Source organism: Mesocricetus auratus, unplaced genomic scaffold, assembly GCF_017639785.1.
Source record: "Mesocricetus auratus isolate SY011 unplaced genomic scaffold, BCM_Maur_2.0 Super-Scaffold_100007, whole genome shotgun sequence".
NCBI lineage: Eukaryota > Metazoa > Chordata > Mammalia > Rodentia > Cricetidae > Mesocricetus > Mesocricetus auratus.
In genome coordinates this window covers 23,681,122-23,706,160 of record NW_024429191.1, presented here as the reverse complement: position 1 = coordinate 23,706,160, position 25,039 = coordinate 23,681,122, and the positions used below count along the sequence as shown (strand labels likewise).

The 25,039-nt window shown below is 43.7% G+C and overlaps 1 protein-coding gene and 1 pseudogene across 1 annotated transcript in view; both read left to right on the top strand.

Moving 5' to 3' along the window:
- The window catches only part of Adra1b (adrenoceptor alpha 1B), a 58,365-nt gene that overhangs the window by 27,275 nt on the left and 6,051 nt on the right, over positions 1-25,039 (top strand).
- LOC110341205 lies at positions 4,357-7,308 on the top strand (annotated as a pseudogene).

The following is a 25,039-nucleotide window of genomic DNA, read 5'->3' as shown; positions in this document are numbered from 1 at the left end:
GCCCTTCTTATTTGTAATCCTAACACCACTCTGGAGGCTGAGGTGGGAGACTTGAGGGTTCAATTGTCCATCCTAGGCAAAAACACAGAACAAAACAACAAAATTCATTTATATTTCACATGTTCTCAACAAGAAGACACAGCTCTCAGTGTGTGTGTATGTGTTTACACATGTGTGAGTGTGAAAGCAATGACTCTCAGGTGCTGTTTCTTGGGCACCATCCACCTTTTTTACCCCTTACAGCAGGACTTCTTGGACTCTTGCCAAGCAAGCTAAGATGGCTGGCTAATAAGCCCATAGTTCCAGACTTCCCAAAGCTGGAATTGCAAGTATATGTCACCATGCCCGGATACTTTTTTTGCATGAGTTCTGAGGATTAAACTCAGACTTTAGGATTTGCAAAGTAAAAATATTACCAACTTGGTTTTGGTTACTTTTTAGTTATATGGGCACGCATACAGGCATGAAAATGGAGGTCAGAGGACAACCTTGGGTACTGGTCCCCACCATCTTCCTTGTTTGGTATCTTTCTTTTCTTTTGGGGGGATGCTAAGTATTTAACCCAGAGTCTCAGGTCTGCTAGGCAAGCACTCTAACCACTAAGTCATGGATCAAACCCTTCCCTTGTTTGAGAGAGACTTTTATTATTTGCTGCTTTTATACCAGGCTAGCTAGACCAAGAAGTCTGAGGATCCTTCTGTGTCAGCCTCCCATGTCCCCATAGGAGCACTAGAATTACAATTGAATAACAAGCACTTCTGCCCATTGAACATGGTTGTGGTTTCTTGAGACAAGATCTCATGGAGCCCAGGCTGATCTCAGACTTGCATGACCTTGAATTCCTGACTCCTCCTGAGTATTAGGATTACAGGCATGTGTCATTATGCCTGACTACAAAATTCTCAATTTCCAGCCAGACATTGTGGCACAGACATTTAACCCCAGCATTCAGGAGGCAGAGACTGATGGAGCTCTATGAGTTCTGGGCCATGCAAACTATACAATGAGACCCTCTCTCAAAAACAAACAACAAACAAAAAAACTCATTTTCTGTATAAGATAAGGAACTTACCCCCAAAGTGGCCAGAGCCCTGGTACATTTCTCAACAGTGATTAGTCATTGTTTTTTCATCAAATGATTTTATTAAGTTAGTTTTGTCTTATTGCAAAAGCTACATGTGTTCATTACAAAAAAAACATTAGAAGATGCAAGAAAACAAAAGGAAGATCATAAAAACCCATGCCCCAAACAAAGCCACTGAAAAGCCTAAAACATTTATTGAGCCATTTTTCTGTGGAATAGCATACATTCTTCCTTGTAATCTCCCCAGTGTCTTTCAACACTACAAATATTTTAATATAATATTTTATTAATGTAGTTGACTCTGAGGATTTCATACAAAGTATTCTTATCATATTAACCCATGACTCCTTCCCCTAACTCCTCATGGATTAATCCTGCCTCCCTACCCCCTCCCGATTTCATGACCTCTTTTTTAAATTTATTCTTTAATAACCCACCAGTTCTAACTTGTGGTTCATGAATGTAGGATCCGCTGGTGTGTGGTTGACATAACAGGGCCCACACCCTTCTAGAAAAGTGAGTCTCCCTCCTCCAGAGGCTATCCACTACCAATAGCTCCCTAGATAGGGGTGGGGTCCCATGAGCCCCTCCAGCTCTGTGCTAGAATGTTGACTGACTTGATCTTATGCAAGTCATGTGCAAGCAACCACAGCTGTTGAAGTCATCAATACCGTAGTCCTACCATGTACAGAACACACTATTGAACTACAATCCTCTCTGGCCTTTGGTTCTTACACTGTTTCTCATCCCTCTCACTCAATGGTCCCTGAATCTTTGTGGCGGGGGGATGTCCCATTTGTGATTGAGTATGCCATTGACACAGTCTCTGTGCTTTGATTAGTTGTGAGTTTCTGCATTAACCACCTCCCACCAAAGAATCTTCTCTCATGAGATCTGAGAGGTGCACTAATTTGTGAACACAGAGATTTAACTATAGTTTGATATTGTGTACATTTAATAAAATAATAGAAGGTTCACCTCTATCGCCTATGAGCTCCCTGACCACGGGCTCTTGGCCAGATTTACAGTCCCAGGCACAGATTTCCTCTTTAATTCACAAAGCAATTGGTTACATTCATAACATTCATGTCACTGTTGCACCTTTGGGCATATCTTGACCCACAGGTCTTCATTGCAGTTAACAGGGTTAATAGATGAATAAAACTGTTGAAAAGTTTTTTCATCAGTAACTTACAAGGAGCCTTCTAGTACTATGATAACTAGCCAGCAAATAGGAAGCCTCTTTGATTTTTCCATGCCAAGCAAACAATGTATGTGGTATCTTCAGCAATAGGATTTTATCAAATTCTGGTTGGCAACTAAGACCAGTGGTGAATACCTATACTGTTTGGAGGGTCTCCAGGATATCCTGACCAACAATTTGAAGTCAAGTATCCCACACCTGGCCCTGGGGTTTTGCTTAGCAACCTATGGCTTCTGGGCAGAGGATTAATCCTTGCGTATGAATACATGTGCATATGCATGTGTGTGTATATGTATGTGTGTATACATGTATAGAAAGCTTATAAAATATACACATACTTTTCTGATCATACTCACTTCATTAATCTTAACAGGTTAAATGCCATATATGATTACTTATGTCACATTTTTGAAGTTGGTTTCAATGTTAATCATTATAAATAATATGGCAATCAAATTTTTGCATACAAATAGTAGTAAATATTTATTGATTCCCTCCTTCCACTGTGTGGGTCCCAGTTATTGAGCTCAAGTCATCAGGCTTGACAACAAGTGCTTTTATCCATACTTGTTGAGTTTTTATGCTTTGGGTATCATACTACATGTTTCACACGTATGTTTTCATTTAACCCTCCAAAGAACTCTATGGATAAACAATATCTCCATTCTGGAGGTGAAGAATATATATCTCAGAGAGATTGACTTCCCCACAGAGATAGAGACAATAACTTTAAATTTTAACCTGTCAGTCTAACTCCAGAGTTAACAACAGTGGCTGCTGCTAAGATACATTCTCAGAACTGCAATTCCAGAGAACTCGAATGTGTAATACTTTCAAGCTTTTCAGTCATCTCTCTCAATTTCCCTACAGAAATCATGGGCCGATTTATACTCCCACAATCAGTGCATACTATTCTCCTCCACCCGCATCCTCACCAACACTATTAGCTTCAAATTGTTCGTTAGAGAAATGGAGCCCATTCTTCTTAGTGCTTGGTCCCGCGTGTGGACAAGCCAGCTCTTGATTGGAACAGTGATTTTCTTTAAATCAATGGTCCTTGTCCCCTTTTTTTAGTACAGTGTTCTTTGGAAAACCTGATGGAAGCTATGAAACAGTTACAAAGGAATTGTACATCCGAGCATCAGGCGACCTTTTCTCCTCAGTGGTTCACAGACGCCATTTTTAGAGGCTTGCTGCATTAACAACATTGAAAATAAAACAGAAAGTGGGGCTAATAAACCCGACTTCAAATGCTGGTTTCGCCAGATTTTCCTTTTTCTTTTAACAAATCCATAAGGGAAAGATGCAGATCAAAGAGACTAGGATAAAGCACTGGGCTCGACAAAGGCAGCACTAGTCACACAGAGGCAGGTGGCCAGGTCAAGACTATCTCCTAAGGTCATTCTGTCCTCTCCTAAGCCAGCGAGAGCTCAGAGCAGATGGGCTAGCCTGCCTCCATTGATGCGTGTCAGCAACCTCAGAAGGAGTCTGAGATGCTCTTGCCAAACGTGTCTGTTCACATGCTGGACTTGCACACAGCCTCTCCTTGCATCCTAGTCTTTTAGTATTTGCGGTGACTCGAGTCATCAGAGACTACGTCAGCTCTCCTGATGCCATCCTGGGACAATCAGTGGGTTAGAGCATGAGGTAAATGAAGAGCAGAACCCAGCAGGTCACCTCTTCTCGCTGCTACTGAGCAAGGTGGACTTTCTTTATGCCCTCATTCTAAGTCTGCACCTCAGGGAGAAATGAGGCCATTTTTCAGACAGGGCCATTGAGACTCAGTGACACTGTCAGATTTAGGGTTGAACATCAAGTTGATATTGCAAAGAAGGAAGGGGACAGAAGAATTAGCAAACCTGAGTAACCCCTTTGGGGTGACCCAGAGCAGAACTGTGTTTCATTGGAAGGCCAGGCCACCAGGAAACAAAAAGAACATAGTATCTTCTCAGACTGGAATCCAAACTGCCCTGGCCTCACAACCCAATTACAGCCACCTTTAGGGTCTTATTGTACACAAGACCCTTTCATTCCCCTGTCTGCTCTACTCTGGGAGCAGCTTTCCTGCCTTGGCCCCTCACCCCTGAAAATGTATGCCTGCTCCAAGTTCATCTGCGCCCTCCCCTTCATCAGGAGCCCCTCTCAGCTGCTGAGTCGTCCCCTGTTTGCAGTGGAGCTGACTCGACCACAGAGGTGGGCAGATGAGGACCTCAGCAGCTTGGCAGCATCCCTAGCCACAGCTTCCAAACCAGCGTCATTTCCAGGGACACTGACACAGCTGCCAAGTTCACTGGGGCTGGGGCTGCTACAGTTGGGGTGGCTGGCTCTGAGGCTGGGGTTGGGACTGTTTTGGGGAGCTTCATCATTAGTTAGAAGAAGTAACAGCTCTTCTCCTACACGAGTCTGGGCTTTGCCCTCTCAGAGGCCATGGGCTGCTTTGCCTAATGGTGACTTTTCTCAACCTCTTCACCATAGTTCTTTCATGTCCTGTCTGCCCTGTATGTCCCTTTTCCTGTACGTCTCCAGGAAGTCTGGGGAAAGTGCTTGGCTCGGGGTTTGACAGAGAGAAGACAAATACCGTATTAATAAGGAAAAAAAAGCCCTGTCATCCTAGTCAAAATATGGGAAGGTGATGGGAACAAGGATTTTTGAGTCCTTTTAACTCTGGTTTACTTCTGTGATTTTGTCTTTCTTTGCTTTCTCCATCTCCAGACACGCACACCTTTTGCTGACCTCTGCTTCCTTCTTAGTGGTGCCCATCTGCAGACTGCAGGAAGATCTGTGACTTAGGATCCCTTCTCCTCCCACCTTCCTATGTGACTTGGTCTGTGAGGTCTGGACATAGGGAATGATGATTTTTCCATTCTAAATAGTTTCTCCCAATTTGCCTGAGAAGAAAGGTCATCTGGAAACTAATGCATTCATATCCTAACATGACTTTTTTCCCTCTTCTTTATAGTATTCCCTTGTGTATTCTGTTCTGCATTTTGATTGTCTTTTCTTTGAGATAAGGTCATGTAGCCTAAGCTTGCCTCAAACTCCTGATCCTCCTGCCTCTACCTCCCAAATACCTACAAATCCATGTCCACCCTGCTCTACTTTCTTCTTGTTTGTTTTGTTTTCTCCATGTTCAAAGTGTATGGTGTCTTCCACAATTGAGTTTTCCCATAAAGTTCCAGTGGGCAGCCAAGAGCTGTGGTTATAGTCTATGTTGTCTTGGGGATCTCCAGGACACTCCTGACCAACTCAAGGGGAGGTCTCCCACATCTGACTCTGGACCTGTTTGGGCATCCTATGTCTCTGGAAGGAGTATTGTCCTCTGTGTAGGGTGGCTCCATTTCAACTCTTTTATGCAAATATGAAGGAGTGCAAGCTTATGAAATAGGAGCATTCCATGTTGCTTTTTCAAACATCCTTTAGTGTGAATTACCCCTCCCCCATCCCTTCCTCTACCCTCCCCTCCCATCCCTCTTCTCACCTAAACTTCCCTCCCCATTATTGTCCCTTTCCCTCCATATCACAAGTGTTCCACCACACCTCCTCCCTTAAGCTCTTTCTTCCTCATCTCCACCCATTGGCCTTTTTGTTATTTCCTTTGATTCAACACATACCCCAGGTAAACACACAAAGCTAAAGATTCCATGCTGGGGTCCTCACTTAAGTGAGAGCATACAATGTTTGTCTTTCTGGATCTGGATGGCTTCACTTAGTGTAATGTTTTCTAATTCTATCCATTTGCCTGCAAATTTCACAGTTTTATTTTTCTTCAATTACCTATTCATCATCTGGTGGACATCTAGGCTGTTTCCATGTAGTAGATATTATGAAAATGAACATGGCTAGGCATGTGTCTTTGTGTCAGAATATAGTTCTATGCCCAGGAAAGGTATAGCTCAGTCATATGATTCACCTATTTCTACTTCTATTGAGGAAGTTGCACACTGATTTCCACAGTGTTTGCACCAATTTGCACTACTTTTTGTAACTTCTTTTGGGAACTGGGTATCTTGGTATTTGCATATAACTAAAAAAAAATCACAGAAGACAGTAACACAAGAAGTCACATTTGGCTCTGAGGAAATTACTTCTCTACTAATCTCAACTTTAACATTTGTGACTTGTGCTGAGTCTGGTGACATAGGCCCATAATCCCTGCCAGTTGGGAAGCTGAGGCTTAAGGGTTGCAAATTTGAGAGCAGCCTGGACAACTTGGTGAGACCTTGTCTCAAAATAAAAGGTGAAAATAGGGTTGGGGCTATACTGGGTGGTAGAGTGCTTAGCTAACATGTATAAAGCCCTAAGTTCAAACCCCCATACTACAAACAAACTAACAAAATAAATCTGTGAAATGGGAACAATTAACAGTAGCTCCTACATATAACCTGTAGGTACTGAACAGATGCACCATAGGGGTTGGTTAAAGCACCTGCCACCTGCCTGCTATCAGTCCAGAATCCAAGAGTAATGTTGCCCCCAGTTAGGGTGGGTCTTCCCACCAGTTAAATAATCTAAATAACCCCTCACAGGAATGCCCAGAGGCTGATTTCCTCCTGATTCTAAGACCTGTCAAGCTGATAACCATCCATATTAACCATCACAAAGGCTGAGTCCATTTCTAACTATGAGGAAAGTTCTCTATCTCTGATATCAGCATTCCTATTATAGGTTTTTCTGAAACACACTCATTCAGTTGCTCTCACACCTCCACAGATAAGGGGGGAATGTTCCCTACCATTCAGATTTGTCTCCTCAACATTCTCAAAGATGGGATGTTTTCTTAAAGCAATAATGTCAAATAATGCCTCCTTTCCAAACAATCCCCTACAAGTCTCTCCTTCCCTATTTGTAACCAGCACCTCTGGTTTTCTTTCAGACACCCCCATACTTCTATGCTCCATGTGGCATAGAAGTGTCTAGGTCAAAAGAGTCAGGTGCAGAAGGAAGTCCAAGAGTTTCAGAGTCAGGCCTAGGACTGAATCTCATTTTTGCCACTGTTTTGGACAACTTGCCTAAAAACTGAGCTGTTGTTTTCTGTTATTGTTGTTGCTGCTGTTGTTGTACTCACCTCCTAAGCTGGGGATGCTGAACAAAATAATCAGTGAAATCTCCTTGATTCTAGGATCAATATTAATCTGCTTGATTAAATGCTCAACCAGCTGCAGGCATCTAGAAGATGTTCGATTGAGGCTCACTGCAAAGTGCAGCAGAGCTTGGAAACTTCCTGCTGACATAGACAATCTAAAAACTACATCCAAAAAGCCCATTTAGGGATAGAATCCCAAGGCTTATATGAGTGGAGGCAGGAAGGTCATGAGTTCAAGGCAATCCTTAGCCAGACAGTAAGTTTGAGGCCAGCCTGGGCTACATGGAACCCTGTCTCAAAAATAACAATAATTCAGATCTCCCAGAGCCACCAAAATAACAGAAATGAGAGGGGATGAGCAGGAGGTTAGGGAGTCCAGCACCCAACATGGTTGATGTCTCAGTCAGCTCAGGGTTCTCCAAGAAAGCCAGAGACGAGAACTGCTAGGTTGCTCTATTTTTAGTACAGATGGGTTTTTTGTTTCTCTTGTTAATTATTAGTTTTATTGCATGAGTGCTTGACTGCATGTTAATATGTGTATCACATACATACCTGGTGCCTGTGGAAGTCAGAAACAGGCATCAGACTCCTTGGAACTGAAGTTACAGATGGTTATGAGCCATCGTGTGAGTATTGGGAACTGAACCTGGGTCTTCTGCAAGTGCTCTTAAGCACGGAGCCATCTCCCCAACCTGTGTTTTTTATTTTATCAGCACAATTCACTTCTTTTGATGACATCTTCCAGAATTCAGGTCCACCACTCTATCCTCACATGGAAGAGAAAGAGTAAGAGAGCTCTGGAACCCCCTAACTTTTGGTTATGCTGGGGATGGAAGCCAGGATGTTACACACATTAACAAGTACTTTTCTGCCCTCTGGAGTCCGATTTATAAGGGCGCTATTCTTATTTTTGAGGATTCCACCCTCAATACTGAATCCCCAAAGCCTGCCTCCACATCCCATCGCATTGGAAGTTTCGGTTGTAAGCTATGTAGTTCAGGACTCATACACCGCACATGGTGCTAGAGGTTGTTCTCTCAAGAGACCGCCGCGACTTGCGATGTAAGCAGGGGAATCATCAAGGGACCGGGAAAGCAAGAGACAGGAGAGGCCAGACTAAGGTCAGACACCCCCTAGGAATTCAGACACTCCAAGGGAGGGCTTTGAATTTGAAAGGGTACAGAGAAGTGACTAAAAGACATCGCACCTTCTTTTCGAGAAGAGCGTTCCTGATGATGTCTGAGTGACACATCTATAAATGATATGGGGACAAATAGAATACATTCAGAATTTTTATTGAAATCCTCTAAACCTTCTCATGTAACCACAGCAAACCCACCCACCTCTGTATCTATCCTACAGCACATCTGTCAGCCGAGCAAGGAACTGTTTCCCAGGACCTTCCCTCTGGAACACTGCCCTTCCATGAACAGTTTTTCAGCTGTGATAAAGGGCAGGTATTTCAGGGGCTTTTTAATTGAATTTTTTCAGTGATACATAAAAACAAAGTACATAGTAACAGAATACCATGTGATGCTTTGGTACAGTTATACTCTGCATAATCTCTAAATTGGGGTGAACGTAGGTGGCTCCTTAAACACTAAATTGGTTGTTTCTCTCTCCTTTCTCTCTTGCATATTTTTGTGATTTTTTATTTTTATTTTATAGATATTACCATTTTGCTAAAGTATATTACATGCACTGCACACATGCCTGGTACCCATGGATGCCAGATATGCTGTATCCCATGGAACTAGATTTACAAATGGGTGTGAGCTACCGTGTGGGTGCTGGGAACAGAATCTAGGTCCTCTGCAAGAGCAGCGTCTTCACTAATGGGCCATCTCTCCATCCCTCGTTCTCTTCCTGTTTTTGAGATCAAGTCTCAGTAAGTGCGCCTGCTGTAGAACTCAGGAGTCCACCTGCTTGCTTCTGCCCTCAGACTAATGGAATTGCAAGCATAAGACACCCTGTGCGATTCTGATCATTTCTTTATGGTAAAAAAAAAACTTTCAAGCAGTCCTTCTAGCTTTTTGAAATGCACTATGCATTCTTATTATCCACAGCCACGCTTCTGTGGAGCAGTACCCAGAATGCCTTGCTCCTGTCTGCCTGACACAGCACCCACGGTCATTATAGAGCATGTCCACAGAGGTGCCTAACGGCCAGGATGAACTCCACGTTTCTAGAATCTGGAGAGTGACTCCCAGTTATCAGCAAAGAACAGTCATTTCATCACATGAAATATCACAACGCCAGGCAATGTGCTTAGCTCTCAGGAAGGCAAAGGGGGGCTCTGGTGAGAAGACAGGATACCCTGGAGCCGGGGACTGGCATCACTCACACTGCAATCAAGGGACACTGAGGGCTCCAGATGACAAAGACAGCACGATCCTCAGACATAGCCTCTGAGGGAACACGGTGTCCCAGATGGGACCAAACAGGTGGAAGGGAGATATTCAGAGCCATCCGGGGGTCCAGAGCCAAGCTAAACATGGAAGACTGATTTGGAGAGAGGAAAAGTTTGATTCCCACCAACCAAAGGATGGAACAAAGGAATGAGTCAGAAAGAAAACTCAAATGAACCAACAGCTGCTGGGAGACAGGATGAAAAGAATCTTGTGGAGCCTAATGGCCTAAGTGGCCCAATCTGGCTGGCTTCCCATCTGGCTCCCCAAGGCCTGTAATTGTCCCTCTTCTGTTGTGGAGACTTTCATCTAAGACACCTAGGCCTTTCAGCACGCAGAGAGGCTCATCTACCACCTTGGAAGGAAGATTCAAGCACTGGGTGGCCTGTTTGTTCTGGGCTCAAAGAAACTCAAGTCAAAGAGACCGTGTACGTTTTCCTCTAACTTCAGTCCCATTTCACACTGGTGAACACAAGGCTCAGGGACAGAGGGAGGGGAGACCCTGAGAGCTCATCGGTCCCTTGCTTCGTCCCCTGTAAGCTTGGACTGGAAAGGCCAAGGCCAGGTCGCAGTGTCCACCAGATGTTCCTTCTGTGCAGGCTTCCTCCTGACCTTATATTTTCAACCTGTCTCTCCCAAACACACTTCAGCGAAGCAGCATTTGTTTATTACAGAAAAAAAAATAGATGCAAAGGGAGATTTTTCATGCAATCCATCCTTCAGAGATAAGGGCTATGAACAATTCAATCTTTATTCATTCAAACTGTTTTTGCTATAAATATAATAGCCTACACAGAGAGAAAGAGTTTTTATACACATCAGATTGTTTGGACTCAGGAAAGCCAGCTCAGCCATGAAGAAGACTGGCCGCTCTTACAGAGGATCCAAGTTCCATTCCTAGCACCCACATGGCTGCCTGCGATCCTTTGTCACTCCAGTTCCAGGGGATCCAATACCATCTCCTGGCCTCAGTGGTCAGCAGGCATGCGTACAGTATACACACATACATGCAGACAAAAAACGTACACACACATAAAACAGATAAATCCTTTCAAAAGTAGATTGTAGTCATGATCTCCTGAAACTTGCCACCTTTTTCCCTTTTAATATCATTACATAAGTCGCTGTAGACTTACCATTTTAGTAAATGGATGGTTTTTCATGGCATGCAGGCTGCGTGGTTTATTTTGCAATCCCCTATTGTTGGCAATCTAGGTTATTTCTCAGTTTGGAGGAACACTGCTTTGGTTCCCTACTCTTTTCATCTTACTCTCTTTCAAGAACACTTCTAGAGGACAAGTTCCTGGGTGTCATCCATAGATGAAAACCCATGCTCGTTTTGATCTTATTAGATAATGCCACCTTTCCACCCAAACTCACCCCCTCCACTGAAGCACACAAAAATGTCTTCTCTCCTGTCCCCTTGGCAGACAGAACATTAGCACATTTTCCCTCTAAGCTGTGTGTGTGTGTGCGTGTGTGTGTGTGTGTGTGTCTGTCTGTCTGTCTGTCTGTCTGTCTGTGCGTGCGTTCATGCATGCATGCTTGCCTGCATGTGAGCGTGTGTGCCTAATGAGTCCAGAAGAGGGTATTAGATTTCCTGGCGCTAGAATTTCAGCTGATTGTGAGCCACCATGATGTTCTGGTCCTCTGTAAGAACGGCAAATGATTGCCGGGCGTTAGTAGCGCACGCCTTTAATCCCAGCACTCTCGAGGCAGCGGCGGGCGGATCTCTGTGAATTCGAGGCCAGCCTGGTCTACAGACTGAGTTCCAGGACAGGCTCCAAAACAATACAGAGAAACACTGTCTGAAAAAAAAAAAGAACAGCAAACGCTCTGATCTGCAAGTCTTCTCTCTAACCCCATAGCACTATTTCAGCTATCAGCTCAACCGTTAGCTCTCAAAAGTTTTGCTGTTTTTATTTTGCATTGTTTATTTGCAGAAGAATTTTCTTTTCACCAAGTCCTTTATTTGCTTATCCATCTGATTTGCTTGGTTTTCTATTTTTCTATTTTTCTCTGGTTGATTTCAAAGACAGCTTTGCTGTATCAGGGATGCCATACCTTTTATTCTCTTAGGCTAGAGATGTAGCCCAGTGGTAGAGTATATTCACCTCATGTTCACAAGACCCTACATTCAACCCCAGCACCTCAAAACAAAAATGGTTAGTATTTCTCTCCATTTTTCTTACATCTTTGCTTTTAAAGCTTGCAGTCTTTGGTATAGAGATATAGTTCAGTCGGCAGAGTGTTTGCCTAGCAAGCATGAAGATGTGGTTCAATCCCTAGTACCACTTAAACTATATGTGTTCATTCATGCCTATAATCTAAGCACTCAGGGAAATGGGAAACAGGGGGATAAGAAGTTCAAAGCCATCCTTGGCTATTGGAAAATTCAGAAGCCATATCTTGTTCCCAAAAATAAGTAAATAAACAAAGTCTGTGGCCTTATAGACATATCTCAACAAATTCATCTATATTTCTTCCTTGCTAGTCCTGAAATTCTGCCGTACCTTAAAATAGTCCTTTTAACAAAACCATAAAAATACTTATGTATATTCTCTTCTGATTTTTTTCAATACTGAGGATTGAACTAGGACCTCATGCACCCTAGGCAGGCACTCTGCCTCTGAGTTACATGCATCTCCAGTCCTAGGATGACTTTCTCTTTTTTGTTGTTTTTCTTTTTGAGACAGGATCTCACTAAGTTGCCTAGGCTGGAGTTAGACTCGAGGGCTCTCAGTAGGCCCAGATAGACCTACAACTTGTGATCCTACCCCCCTCAACCTCCTTAGTGGCCAAGATTACAGACCTGTGGCACCATGCCCAGCTCTCCTCTAATATTTTAATGGTGTTTTTGAATATTTAAAATCTTGAATTGTTGCAAGTCTATTTGTGTATAAGAAATGGATGAAGAGCCAGGCATGGTGGCAAATGCCTTAAATTCCAGCACTTGAGAGGCAGAGGCAGTCAGATATCTGTGAGTTTGAGCCCAGTCTAGTCCAAAAATCAAGTTCCAAGACATCCAGGACTACACAGAGAAACTCTGTCTTGAAAAAATAAAAAAAGAAAAAGAAAGAAGGGAGGGAAGGAAGAATTGCCCCCAACATCTTTTACAAATAATCTGCTTTTCCTGAAAGCATTGAAATGACACATAAAATTTCATGGGTATTTGGTTTTTTATCTAAACCATAACTTTAGGCATCTTTCTACCTTTTCCTGTACTTCCTGCCCTAACGTTTTATAACAGAGCTAACTCATCTCCCTCAAATTCACCCCATCATTTCTCCTCATTTTTTTCAAATTTCCTAGACAGTATCTCATAATTATCCTTCTATGTGTCATAAGTTTGAATATGTTTGATTTAGGCTTAAAAAAAAGCCTTCCTCCCCAAAAAGCTTGCTGGAGTTTTAGCAAGATTATTTAGAACTTTCAGAAGAATCCGGGGAGGAACAGATTTATGTTGGATGGAAACTTTTGAACAAAAGCAAGATATGTCTCTCCATTTATACATGTCTTCTTTTTATGCCCCTTTATAAAGTTTTGTAGCTGCTTTCCCATAAACCTCGCCAATGCTCAGTTTGTGAAAACCCTCTATAGGGAAAAATCACTATTTCCCATGAGGTCAAAGCATAGATGCCGCTACTCCTCACTTTGGGATGATGCCAGCAGGTGGATCTTTGTTCTGTCAATTAATCAGCAGTTAATTAGTAGGTGTTGACTGTATGCCCAACCCCATGCAAGCAGTATGAAACATAAACCCCTTCTATAAAGAGTGAGTTTATATGATGCCTAAAGGCATCTGAGACACCTTTAACTCCTTTAAACAATGGAGTCCTATGTTGACCTGTGCACTGTGGGCTATGCTTGGTTAGAAAGGAAGCTGCCTGGAGCAGTCAGGGAAGGTCTCAAGGCAGAGGTGAGAACTGAGCTGGGTAAAGTAAAAAAGACTAAAACTAAGTAAAGAAGAGGAAGGGAGACAGATGTGATAGTGTGTGCCTGTGACTCCAGCACTCAGGAGGCTGGGGCAGGCAAACTGCAGTAAGTTCAAGGATGACCTGGCTTTGTAGTAATAGTCAAGACATCCTAGAGCTATAGAGGGAGATCGTGTCTCAAAAGAACAGTGAAATGGAGTGAGGGAGATGTCTTAGTGTTTAAGAGCATTTGTTGATCTTCCAGAGGACCCAGGTTCAATTCCCAGCATGCACATGGTGGCTCACAGTAATCTGTAACAAAGCTCCAGAGTGTCTGCTGCCTCTGGCCTCCAGGAGTACTTGTACTCAAGAGCACATACCCACATGCAGAAACAGTAGATATTCTTAATGTGGGGACTCAGTGTTTCCTAAGTAATCAAAGAGTAGACTCGGCGGCTCTGTGGGTCCCTGAAACTGTATGATGTGAAGTTATCAGCTTAACCAGAGCTGCCAGCTGAAAAGAATCCACAGAACTCTTGGCTTCTAGATACATGCACAGATTTTAATAGCCAAATAAAAAAAAACATATAATGAACACATCATTAAAAAGACATAAGTAAACAATGCTGGCTTTCTCTGACCCCAGAAGTTGCTAAAGTAGAGAAATAATTATTGTGTGTTATGGAAGCTAGTCCAGCTTTGAGGCCAGAGATATTTGAGTCTGAGTTCTAGTTCCATCACTTAAGAGAGCTGTTTGTGATATTAGATGAGTCCCATATGCACAAGGCCCCAATGTGTACCAATGTAAACTGAGACAGCCGACTGCTGCCAACACCGCCCAGATCTCAGCAGGACTTCTCTGTGTGTTTGTTACTTCCTGTTTTCACACCCCAGAGGAAAGAAATTGTAGGAAGGAGGACGCTGAGCCAGGTCTGGAAAGGCGGGGGAGGAAGGGAGCCCCATCTCAGGCCAGTGGACAGCGGAGCGCTGGTAGAAGGAAAGGGGCCAGAAAAACCAGAGCGTGTTGCTGTGGATCAGCTCACTGCAGCCAAGTTCAATGGGTCTTAAATTCCAGCCCCAGCAGCTTGAACTTTATCCTGCTAACTATTGGAGCCACAGGAGAACTGAGGACAAGGGAACCAATCCCATGCTTTTCCCTGAGTACCAAGAGTTGCAAGAAAACAAATTTTAAAAATAAATTCCCTATGCCTGGGGCTGCAACTCAGTTGATACAGTGCTTGTGTGGTATACGTGAAAGCCCTGGGTCCGTCTCAGCATGCATAAGCAGGTGTGGTCTGCCTACCTATAATGCTAGCCAGTACTCAGGAGGTGGAAGAAGAGGGATCAAAAGTTCAAGATAACCCTCAACTACTTGCTGAAGGGGGTGGTGTGTTCGCTGTTGTTGAAACAACGTTTTTAATTATCTGTCAGTTTTATACATTTATACAATTTGTATTGGTCATATCTATCCATTGTTACCTCCTTCCAACTTCCTCTAGCTAACCTCCCACCCAATCTTCCTCCCAGTTTCATGTTCTTCTTTAATTTTTTGTTTACATATTGAGTTCAAAGTCAGCATGGACTACACAAGACTCTTGTCTTTAAAATGAAATAAAATGGGTTCACAGGAAATGATTCAGTCAGTAAAGCATTTGCCATGCGAGCCTAAGAACCTTAGTTCCATTTCTGGCACGCACATCAAAAAGTCAGGTGTGCTGGCATGTGCTTGCTGGGAAGGCAGAGAGAGAGAGAGAGAGAGAGAGAGAGAGAGAGAGAGAGAGAGAGAGAGAGAGAGAGAGAGAGAGAGAGAGAGAGCCCAAGAACTTGCTGGCTGGGCAGTCTATCTAAAAGCAGGTCCCCGTGAGAGATCCCATCTCAAAAAATTAAGTGGCTGACTCCTGTGAATAACACCTGGAACTGACCTTAAGTCTCCACAGCTGAGTGCACATGTATACTCTCACTCATGGGTTCAAATAAATAAGTACATCAGTGTGGCATGGGATAACACCTCTCACATGAGTCCTGTTCAGAAGCAAACCTGATGCACTGGATCAAAGATTCTGTGTTTCTTTGTATTCCCGTGTGTGTGTGTGTGTGTGTGTGTGTGTGTGTGTGTGTGTGTGTGTATGTGTGTGTGTGTGTCCTTCCATCCATCCGTCCGTCTGTCTGTCTGTGTTGCATATGGGCATAGGCACACAGGTGTGAGGATGTGCATGCATGTAAGCGCAAGGACATGTAGAGATATACGGTTGGTGCTGGAAATTGTCCTCCATTGCTCTTCTGTCTTATTCGTTGAGATGATTTATTTAACTTAATCAAACCCATGGCTCACTCATGGCTAGTCTCACTAGCCAGTTTGCTCTAGGCATACCCTCTCTTTTTCTTCCGGGCAGGTCACAGTGCCCTACATGGATGTGGGATTAGGGATCAGAACTCCCATCCTCACAGCTGCACAAGCATTTCCACGTCTGAGCCATCACCCCAGCCCAGTTAATATCCAATATTTATAACACATGCCTACTGTCTCCCCAGCCCAGATAATACATTTCTAACACAGGTCTAGGTATTACTTACTCAGAAGTTTCATTTTGAATGACTATTCACATATCCCTATTTTATTATTTTACTCTATCATTACTCATGTAACGTATGTTAGTTAGTGCCTATCATCACCTGTCAGGCCCTATGCAAGGCTATGGAAGAGAGGGGATTCAAACCTAAACTCTCTTCTCTAGAAGTTCACAATCTAATCAGAGATGAGGCATAGACCAAAGAACTAAAATGCAAGGTGAAGAGTGACAGCAGACACATCTTAGGCACGTAGAATGTTCTGGATGGTAAGATGATAAGGGGCAGGGGGGCCACCTGTTGTTTAAGGACATGAAAGAGCTCTCTTCTTACCGGTCAGTGAGCAAGAACTCAGGCATCAGAGATGGGTTTTCAATCCTCACCCGTCCCTTCCTGGGCATGGGCCACTTACGCCTCTGTGTCCTCCTTCACAATGGAATGCTGCGTCACCAGGAGAATGGCCATAGAGGATGCCTGTAAACATGCCATTTGATGATTACCTTAGGATCCAGTGTTTGAAAACAGCTTCTCTGATGACTATTATTTCCAGTTTGTTTTAAAACTTAACATGGGTCTGTTGGCCCCGAAGACATTCTATTTGTTGGACAAGTTTATGATCTTGTTCCAGGGTTAAACGGCAAATGAAAGTGGAAAAACCTCGAAGGGAGTTTCCAAACCCAGGAAGTCTTCCTTTTACAGAGCCAGTGCTGAAAGAATTAGCAAGTGTTTTATATTTTTCTAGTTTTTATCGGGCCAAACTGTTTCAGCTAGGGAAATGTGGCTTGGCTGAAGGTGTAGTCAAATGCTGCTAATAAGAGCATTGGGGAAAAAATAAAAACTAAAGCCCCACTCAATTTACAAGTTGATGAAAATGGTTTCACTTCCCACTGGCTCCCCTAAGATCATGGGTTTGCCTGATGATAACTGTGAAATAAGTCAAATTCGAATTTATTATCCAGAGTCCCTGAGTGCCATATCCTAGAGGGATGCCAAAAACCACCCCGTTCAATATTGGTGCTCTGTACACCAGATAAACCATGCCATGAGCTCTGGTGCCTCCCGGTAGCAGTCTGTAAGCAGGCTCACTGATTCGGTCCTTGCACCAGGGTTAGGTGAAGGCCTTTGGGTATGCACAGCAAGGAGTATGTAAAGAATAAAAATATTCCCCATTTGTCCCTATGGTGAGAGAATAAGGTCAGTAGGGTATAGATAGACAGACTGAAAGGTTTGCTTTTAAGGTCTCTGTCCCTTACCTGCAGGGGCCTTGGCAGAGCATTGTATCAGTGACACTGTGGCTTCATCTTTAACACAGGGACAATCCTACCTTGGTCAGCAAGCTAACATGGGAATTGCATAAAATAGATCGTTTTGAAACTCGGCTAACACAGAACAAGGAGGTAACTAAACATAATATCTGCTGGCTTGTTTGGATTTTTTCAGTTTTTAATATCCACTGGCTTTTAATGGATTGCATAATTAGTTTGTATGGAGGCAAGGCTTGGAAAACACCAAAAAGCACCAAAAGGAAAATTCACCCATAATTCCCGCCACCTGGGGGTAAGCGGTGTTGATCGATGTTCATTGTCCACTCTTCCAGTCTGTATATCTATCAGTACATATATTCTCTTTCCTCTGTGCTGTTCTGCTGGTTACGGGCTTTTGTTTGAGGCTGCCTGGATTCAAAGACTCAAATTCTTTTTTTTTTTTTTTTTTTTTTTGGTTGGTTGGCTGGTTGGTTGGTTTTTCGAGACAGGGTTTGTTTGTGAAACAGTTCCACCTGTCCTGGAACTCATTCTATAGACCAGGCTGATCTTGAACTCACAGAGATCTGCCTGCCTCTGCCTCATGAGTGCTGTAATTAAAGGTGTGCACCACCACTGCCTGTTGAAAGACTCAGATTCGAAACTCTACTTTCCACCTGCTCTATGACCTCTGGGATCTTATTTGTAGAATCTGGGCTACCTTGTGTCAGCAGGGAATACTCATGGTCTATAGACCAGAAATTCAGGCTAGAGTGTATCCATTACCTGAGTGGAGCTTTTCTAAGAATAGGGATGGTAAAATGGGATATCTACCCTAGTTTCTTATCCACTTGCTGTGATAAAATATGCTGACGAAAGTAACTTAATGGGAAAAGGAGGAGTTGTTTCAGTTCACAGTTCTGGGCTACGGTCCATCATTGCAAGAAGTCAAAGCGTCAGGAACATGAGCAGCTACTCACATCCACAGGCAGGAGCAGACAGAGAATGCTTGCACGCACGTTATGCTCAGCTACTTTCTCATCTCTTGCACAGTTCCGAAGCCCCTGCCAAAGGAACTGTGACACCCACAGGGGACCTATCTCAACTAACATTATCAAAACAGTCCTGCACAGATATGCTCATAGCCCAACCTGCTCTAGACAATCCCTCATTGAGGCTCTCTTCCAGACTGCATCAAGTTGACAACTAAAGCTAACCACTACACTGGCAAAAAGTGGCCCTGCTTTTAAGCCCAGTGCTAAGTGCTAAGAAAGAATTTTGTTAAATCATAGCTATAATTCTACAAACATGCGCCGTGGCCAAGACGAATGTTCACTCACAGCAGTCTGAAAGTATGGTTGTTCAGTGTTTACTCTTCAGAGTTGTGGGATAGACCTTTGTGAATGACCTCCTTGGAATATGTCCAACCAACAAACGCTTCTCTCTGTACAGGTCAGGTTGGCTGTTAGCCTTTGATCCTTACACCTCACAATCCCCCCAAAATCACTCAGAGAGTCCTAAGAGCCAACTGACGTAGGTGGCCTTACAACAACATCTGCTCCCCCACTTTATCCCTTCTCAGCCACGACTTACCTCCCCCTCCCAGCACCCAACAGAAGGTAGAGAGAGATCATAGAAATGCCTCAGGCGAGTGGTGAGGTCCCACACCCTCAGCCCTTTCAGTTAATAAACCTAATCCCAAGGCTGCCAAGTAAATCAGTGTGAGGCCACAGGGCCACCAGCACAGTGCTTCCCAGGGATATCTCAATGGCTGGTCAAATCACATCCCATATATATGTTTGAGTGGTCTATGTGATGGCTTCAAATGACAACTATAAATGGTGCAGACACCTCTGAATTACATATTCAGTGCTGATCAAGTATTTACATAGAGCATATACTATGTGCCAGGGACTGAGGTCCTGAAGGAGAAAGGAACTCTCAGGTCACGTCTTTCAATACTTTAGGTCCCTCAAAAAGGAATGTCTACCACTTTAGCATCAAAATGTCAAGACATCTCTACCTTCTGAGGAAGAGAGAACAGGCCCTGCCAGGCTGGAACAATCCAAATGGTACTGAGAGTGTTGTGTTTAAATCTTACTTTTCTTGACCATGGCTTTTCATTTACAGCAAATGATGCAGGTTTTCAACTAGTAATACAAGCTTCTCTCAAGACACTTCATTCCTTTTTGAGGGACCTTGAGTCCAGGGTATAGTTCTGGGCTGGGGAGATGGTTCAGTGAGTAAGAACACTTGTTGTGAAAGCATGAAGACCTGAGTTTGAATCCCCAGCAGCCATGTAAAAAATCAGACCATGGTCCCACACACATGTAACGCCACCACATGGGCAGAGACAGGAGGGCTTCTGGGGCTGCTGGTCACCAGCCTTATCCAGGGGTCAATAAGAAATGTAGTCTTGGTGGAATGAGGTAGAAAGAGATCAAACAGGATACCAGATAGCCTCAGTGTACATTCTCACTGATGTATATATACCATATACAACACACATAATTCATGTTCATTTAGGTCATGATTAAACATTTACAAATGTTCAATCAAACATATCGTTTGTATGCATCTATTAGGCTATATATCTTCAATTATCCTACAAAGGAATAGGATTCATTATGGAAATTTTGTACAATTTGTTTTAATTCATCTTCCTACCTCTTCCTTCTTCTCCATGCCCCTGTCCCTCCACCTTGTACCCTATAGTTTAGGTACCAAATGTGAATGAATTTCAAGAAAAGCATTAAGTAAATGGTGGCCCAGACCGACATTAGTAAGCCTAGTCTTGAGGTCAGGAATCTCAGCCTTTGCAGGGTTCCTGGTCCGTTTACAACCATGATCACAGGTATAGACTGTTTTCTGAAGAAAAAAAAAGAAATACAAGAAGGTTTCACACAGTTCCAGCAGCTCAGAAACCATGTAGACCCAACTTTGGTCCCAAATGGGAAAAAGCATTACAGTGAGAGTCCTTGCCCTACTGGTGTCCACAGCAGAGCCGAAGCTGTGTGTCAATGTTGTGCTCACAGCAGCCATGAGAGCTGAATTTCCGGAGAGCTTTAGTATGCCCAGCTTTGCCTTCAGAGAACACAGTCACTTCATCCCTGCAGAAAGAACTCTCATTTTCCAGGCATCTGAGCCCCACACTCTGAAGGTGCCTCTCCCACACCCCATTCCTGAGAATGCAAATCTGCCTAACTATAGCTTTCCCCAACTCCACTGCTACGTAAACATGTGTTTGACTCCAATCTACAGAAATGGGAACAGACCTAATGGCTATCTGCTATCCACCAGGATGAGTGACCTTGAATGAGTCACACTCCTCCACTTAGCAGGCATGCTTAGGAGACTTGCCAAGGCCCGGCAATCTAAGGCACAGGGCCTGGAGCACTCGGATAGTTTCACTAGCTGGAGAAACAGAGCCAGGCTCCGAGACCAGGGATGTTCACATCGAGTTAGTGACATTGCCAGCGAGCCCTCTACAACCTGATGGCCCAGAACAGATCACCTGCCTTCCAGGAACCCACTTTTCCTGTTGCGTTTATTCCTGTCTCCTGGCAGCCTGTTCCAAGGAAGGATCAGTTTGGGTGCCCAGAGGAAAAGATCAGCATGGTCCATCTTCTTTCATGCCAAAGAGGCTTAGCACCTTCTCCAGTTAACTACGGCTTTCTGGATCTTACCAGGGCATGGGCTGGTCCAGTAAATAGAGCCTTAATCCTCCTATGTGTTAGGGTGGAGGCAGCGAGTGGGACTGGGGGGGGGGGGGTGTGGAGGGTGTGAGGGAAGAAGTCAAAACATTCCTGGAATCTGTACCGAGGCACCAACAGTCCCTGAATCACAGTGCCCCCGTGTGGTGGGCAAAGGGAAGCCCACCTTACGCCACCCCCAACAAGGAGCAGTACATGCCTTCACAGACACTGAACTTCCAGAATGCAAAGCACTTAGCTCAAGCTGCTAAATTAAAGAAGGGAAACTGAAGTCCCAGACGGGAAAGTATTTAACCCAAAATGATGTGTAAAGTTATCAGTTACAGGTCCCAAGTATTTTTTTTATAAGATTCCCTGACCCATCAGTACTGGAATAATTGCTATGTGGCAAATGTCTATTACTTCGGCATAAGATTGTGAGGCAGAGACCTCATTCGCAGAGCTGCCCTACAGACTTGGCAAGTTGCATGTTTTTAAATCCTAAACAACAACAAGTATAATTGAGGCTACTCATTGATGAGAACCTGAGGTCACTAAGGACAGTATGAAACTTGCCCAGTCCCAGGCAGGATATTCAGGGTTCTACCCACAACCCACCAGAAACTCCATCCCAACCCACCAGAAATCTCAGAGGATGCTGGGTGTGGTGGCACACACCTGGAATCCCAGCACTTGGAAGGATCTGGAGTTCAAGGTCACCCTCAGTTACATAATGAGCCTGTGCTACGTGAAAGTCTGTCTTTAAAAAATTACAATCAACGACATCACTGAAGGACTCAAATATGCTGGCTAATGCCTGTAAATGTCCACTGTGCGGACAAAGGATCTTGAATTTAAAACCAGTCTGTATGCTTCCTAGCAAGTAGGAAGACAGCCAGAGTTGAATAGTGAACACCCTGTCTCAGAAGTATTTATTGGAGAGCAGGGTGGTATTGCACTAAGGTCTGAGGGAAGAGAAAATAAAACAGTACACAAATGGACAAGAAAGACCAAAAGACTATAGTCAATCTGGCTAGTTGTCAGTGCTTAAAGTACCACTGCCCCAGTGATTCCTCACTGGCAAGTTTGGCCTACAGAAACATGGAGAGAGCAAATGACTCAGACTTGTTCTCACCGCGGTTGGCAACAGCTAGATATTGGAAAGCAATCACCTGCTTGACTGGCATTAGGGGACGTGCTGAATAAATTACTATGCACCCAGATCAGAATATAATGTGGCATGGAGAGAGTGACATAGCTGCATAGACCCAGTAAGGGGAAGTATCTGAGCAAAGCAGTTTAGGAAGAGGTACATGTAGTGTGAGCCCATTTAAAACAAAACAAAACAAAAAACTTCCAAAAGAAAAGCACAGTGGTTAACTCTGGGTCTCTGAGCTTAACTGAAGAATTTTTTTCCTTCATAGATTTCTTTTGTAACAGGTGATCTTTAACTCAGCATTATCATGTTTATAATAAAGTATATAAATCTGTGGGAGGGAATAAAAACCATGTTTCCTATCCAGGGGGAATTTACAATCAAAGTAGTGAACATAGACTCAGCCAGATCAGGCCTGGGACACGGCTTGACAATATTAACAAACAATCAATGAAATGGTGACATGAGATCAGCCTGGATGTGTTCAGTGGGGTGCAGAATAAAGAAATCACACTGGCGTGGCTGGGGAGGATCAGAGCAGAGTGCCTGCTGGAGGCTGGAGGCTGGACAGGATGTGTTGGTCCTCTGTATCCCGTGGTTCTACAACCAAGAGGTTAACCAACTTGGTTCACTCTTGGGTAAAGGAGCTTGCCGCCAAGCCTGATGACCTGAGTTCAGTACCCCAGATTCACATGAAAGGAGATAGGTAAAGACCCAAAAATGTCTTGTGAGACCTATACCCGTGGCATGTGCACTCCTAACACAAAATTAAATAAATAATTTGCATATATAAAATTGCAGCCATACTAGAGGTATAGGCTTTTGTTTTTCTTGCTAGTTCCTAAACACTGTAGTGTGACAGCCACTTGTGTATTTATATCGTACTAGATAATATAAATTGTGGATTTCTTATCAGTCACCTAAGGATCAGGCAAGGTGCAAAGAAGACTGCAGGGAGGTCTTGTGCAAATCTTGCAGCATTTTACAAAAGCAACCTGAGCAGCCACCGATTTTTATATTTGCAGAGGAACGTGTGTATCTCAAAAAGTCCATAATTTGTTATTATTTTAAGGTGCCAGATCATTTGTCATTTTATGTGGATATTTCCTTTTCTCGTTTATTTCTTTCTCTTTCTTCCTTTGTTTTTTTTTTTTCATTTCTGTTTTGTTTTTGTTTTTTTGAGACAGAGATTCTTGCGGTCCAGGACGACCTTGAACCTGAATGCATAGTTGACAATGACCTTGACCTCATAATCCTTCTGCTTCCGCCTCTCAAGTGCTGGGACCTCAGATGTATGCTACTTTGTACACAGACAGCTTCACGTACTCAAAAAATCCTATGGAAGTTATTAGTCCCACTGTACAGATGGGAAACAAAAGTCCAACAGCCAGCTCCTAGCACTGGGCCAGGTCATTTGAGTTCTGCACTCAGTCACCCCTCATACTGCCCAAAGTGTCTGAGAGCAAAGAATGCCGTCTATCTACTCACAGGAATAAACAGTGTAAGGTTGCAGATTTGCAAGGCCGTGGCTGCAGGAGGGCGTTTTCTGAGAAGGTTTTGCACAGGCCTTGAACACAGCACACACAGTGCAGATGGTAGCTTGAATGAGCACTAGCTTTTAGTGTCATTGTGATTTGTGTAGTGATGAAATTCACCACCATTTTCAACAGGTGTGACACCAGGCGAAGTCACAAAGTTTATCCTTGGCAAATGGGCTGTCTTGCTCTGGATCCTTCCCACCTTTGGTCACATTGCGTGTATAGCCACCATACTGGTTCCCTTTCACCCGCATGCAAAGGAGTAGGCTGGCTGTCTTTGTGATCCTCAGCGTGTACCTCCCATAGCAGTACATAAGCTTCCAAGATTCACCAGTCACTCCTTTTCCTATTTTGTCAAGACCTGTTTCCTGGACCCTCAGACTCTGTTGTGGAAAGAAGCCCATAGCCTAAGACATACAGCTAATTCCCATCACAGGACACTGTGTGTTCACACGCTATAAACTACATTTCAGTAGGGGCCGTCTGTACAGTGTCTCAATCCAAAGCGGTATCTTTGGAGTAAATGATGGGACAGAAGCCCTTTTGCTGTAATATTGGTCAGAATCAGAGCACGAAGCAGCATCCTTATCTGTCTTAGTTCCACAAATCTGAACTGTAGCCCACTTCCATATTTCCCCCAAGTTTTTTTTTTTTTTTTTTTTTGGTTTTTTTTCGAGACAAGGTTTCTCTGTGGCTTTGGAGGCGGTCCTGGAACTCACTCTGTAGACTAGGCTGGCCTCGAACTCACAGAGATCTGCCTACCTCTGCCTCCCGAGTGCTGGGATTAAAGGAGTGTGCCACCAACGCCCGGCTTCCCCCAAGTTTAAAGACGAGGACCATTAGCATGGACACACAGGTATACATAGTACTCTTTCCAGGAATAAACTGCTGGCTTGCTTAGTCCTGCTCCAAGAGCCCAGACAATCCCGCAGCAAACACCATCACCGGACTGTTAAACAAAGGATTGAAACTCGCCAGAACAGTAAGACAAACCTCAAATGACCAAGAAGGTGAAATGCCCCCAGAAAGGAATGCAATTACACCCAGGATCAAAGATGGGGATTCTTTTTATATGCATATTTTTTTCTTTGTGTAGAGATGCCTAGCATGTAAGTGGAAGCCATTGGCCAAATTCCAGGAGTTGGTTCTCT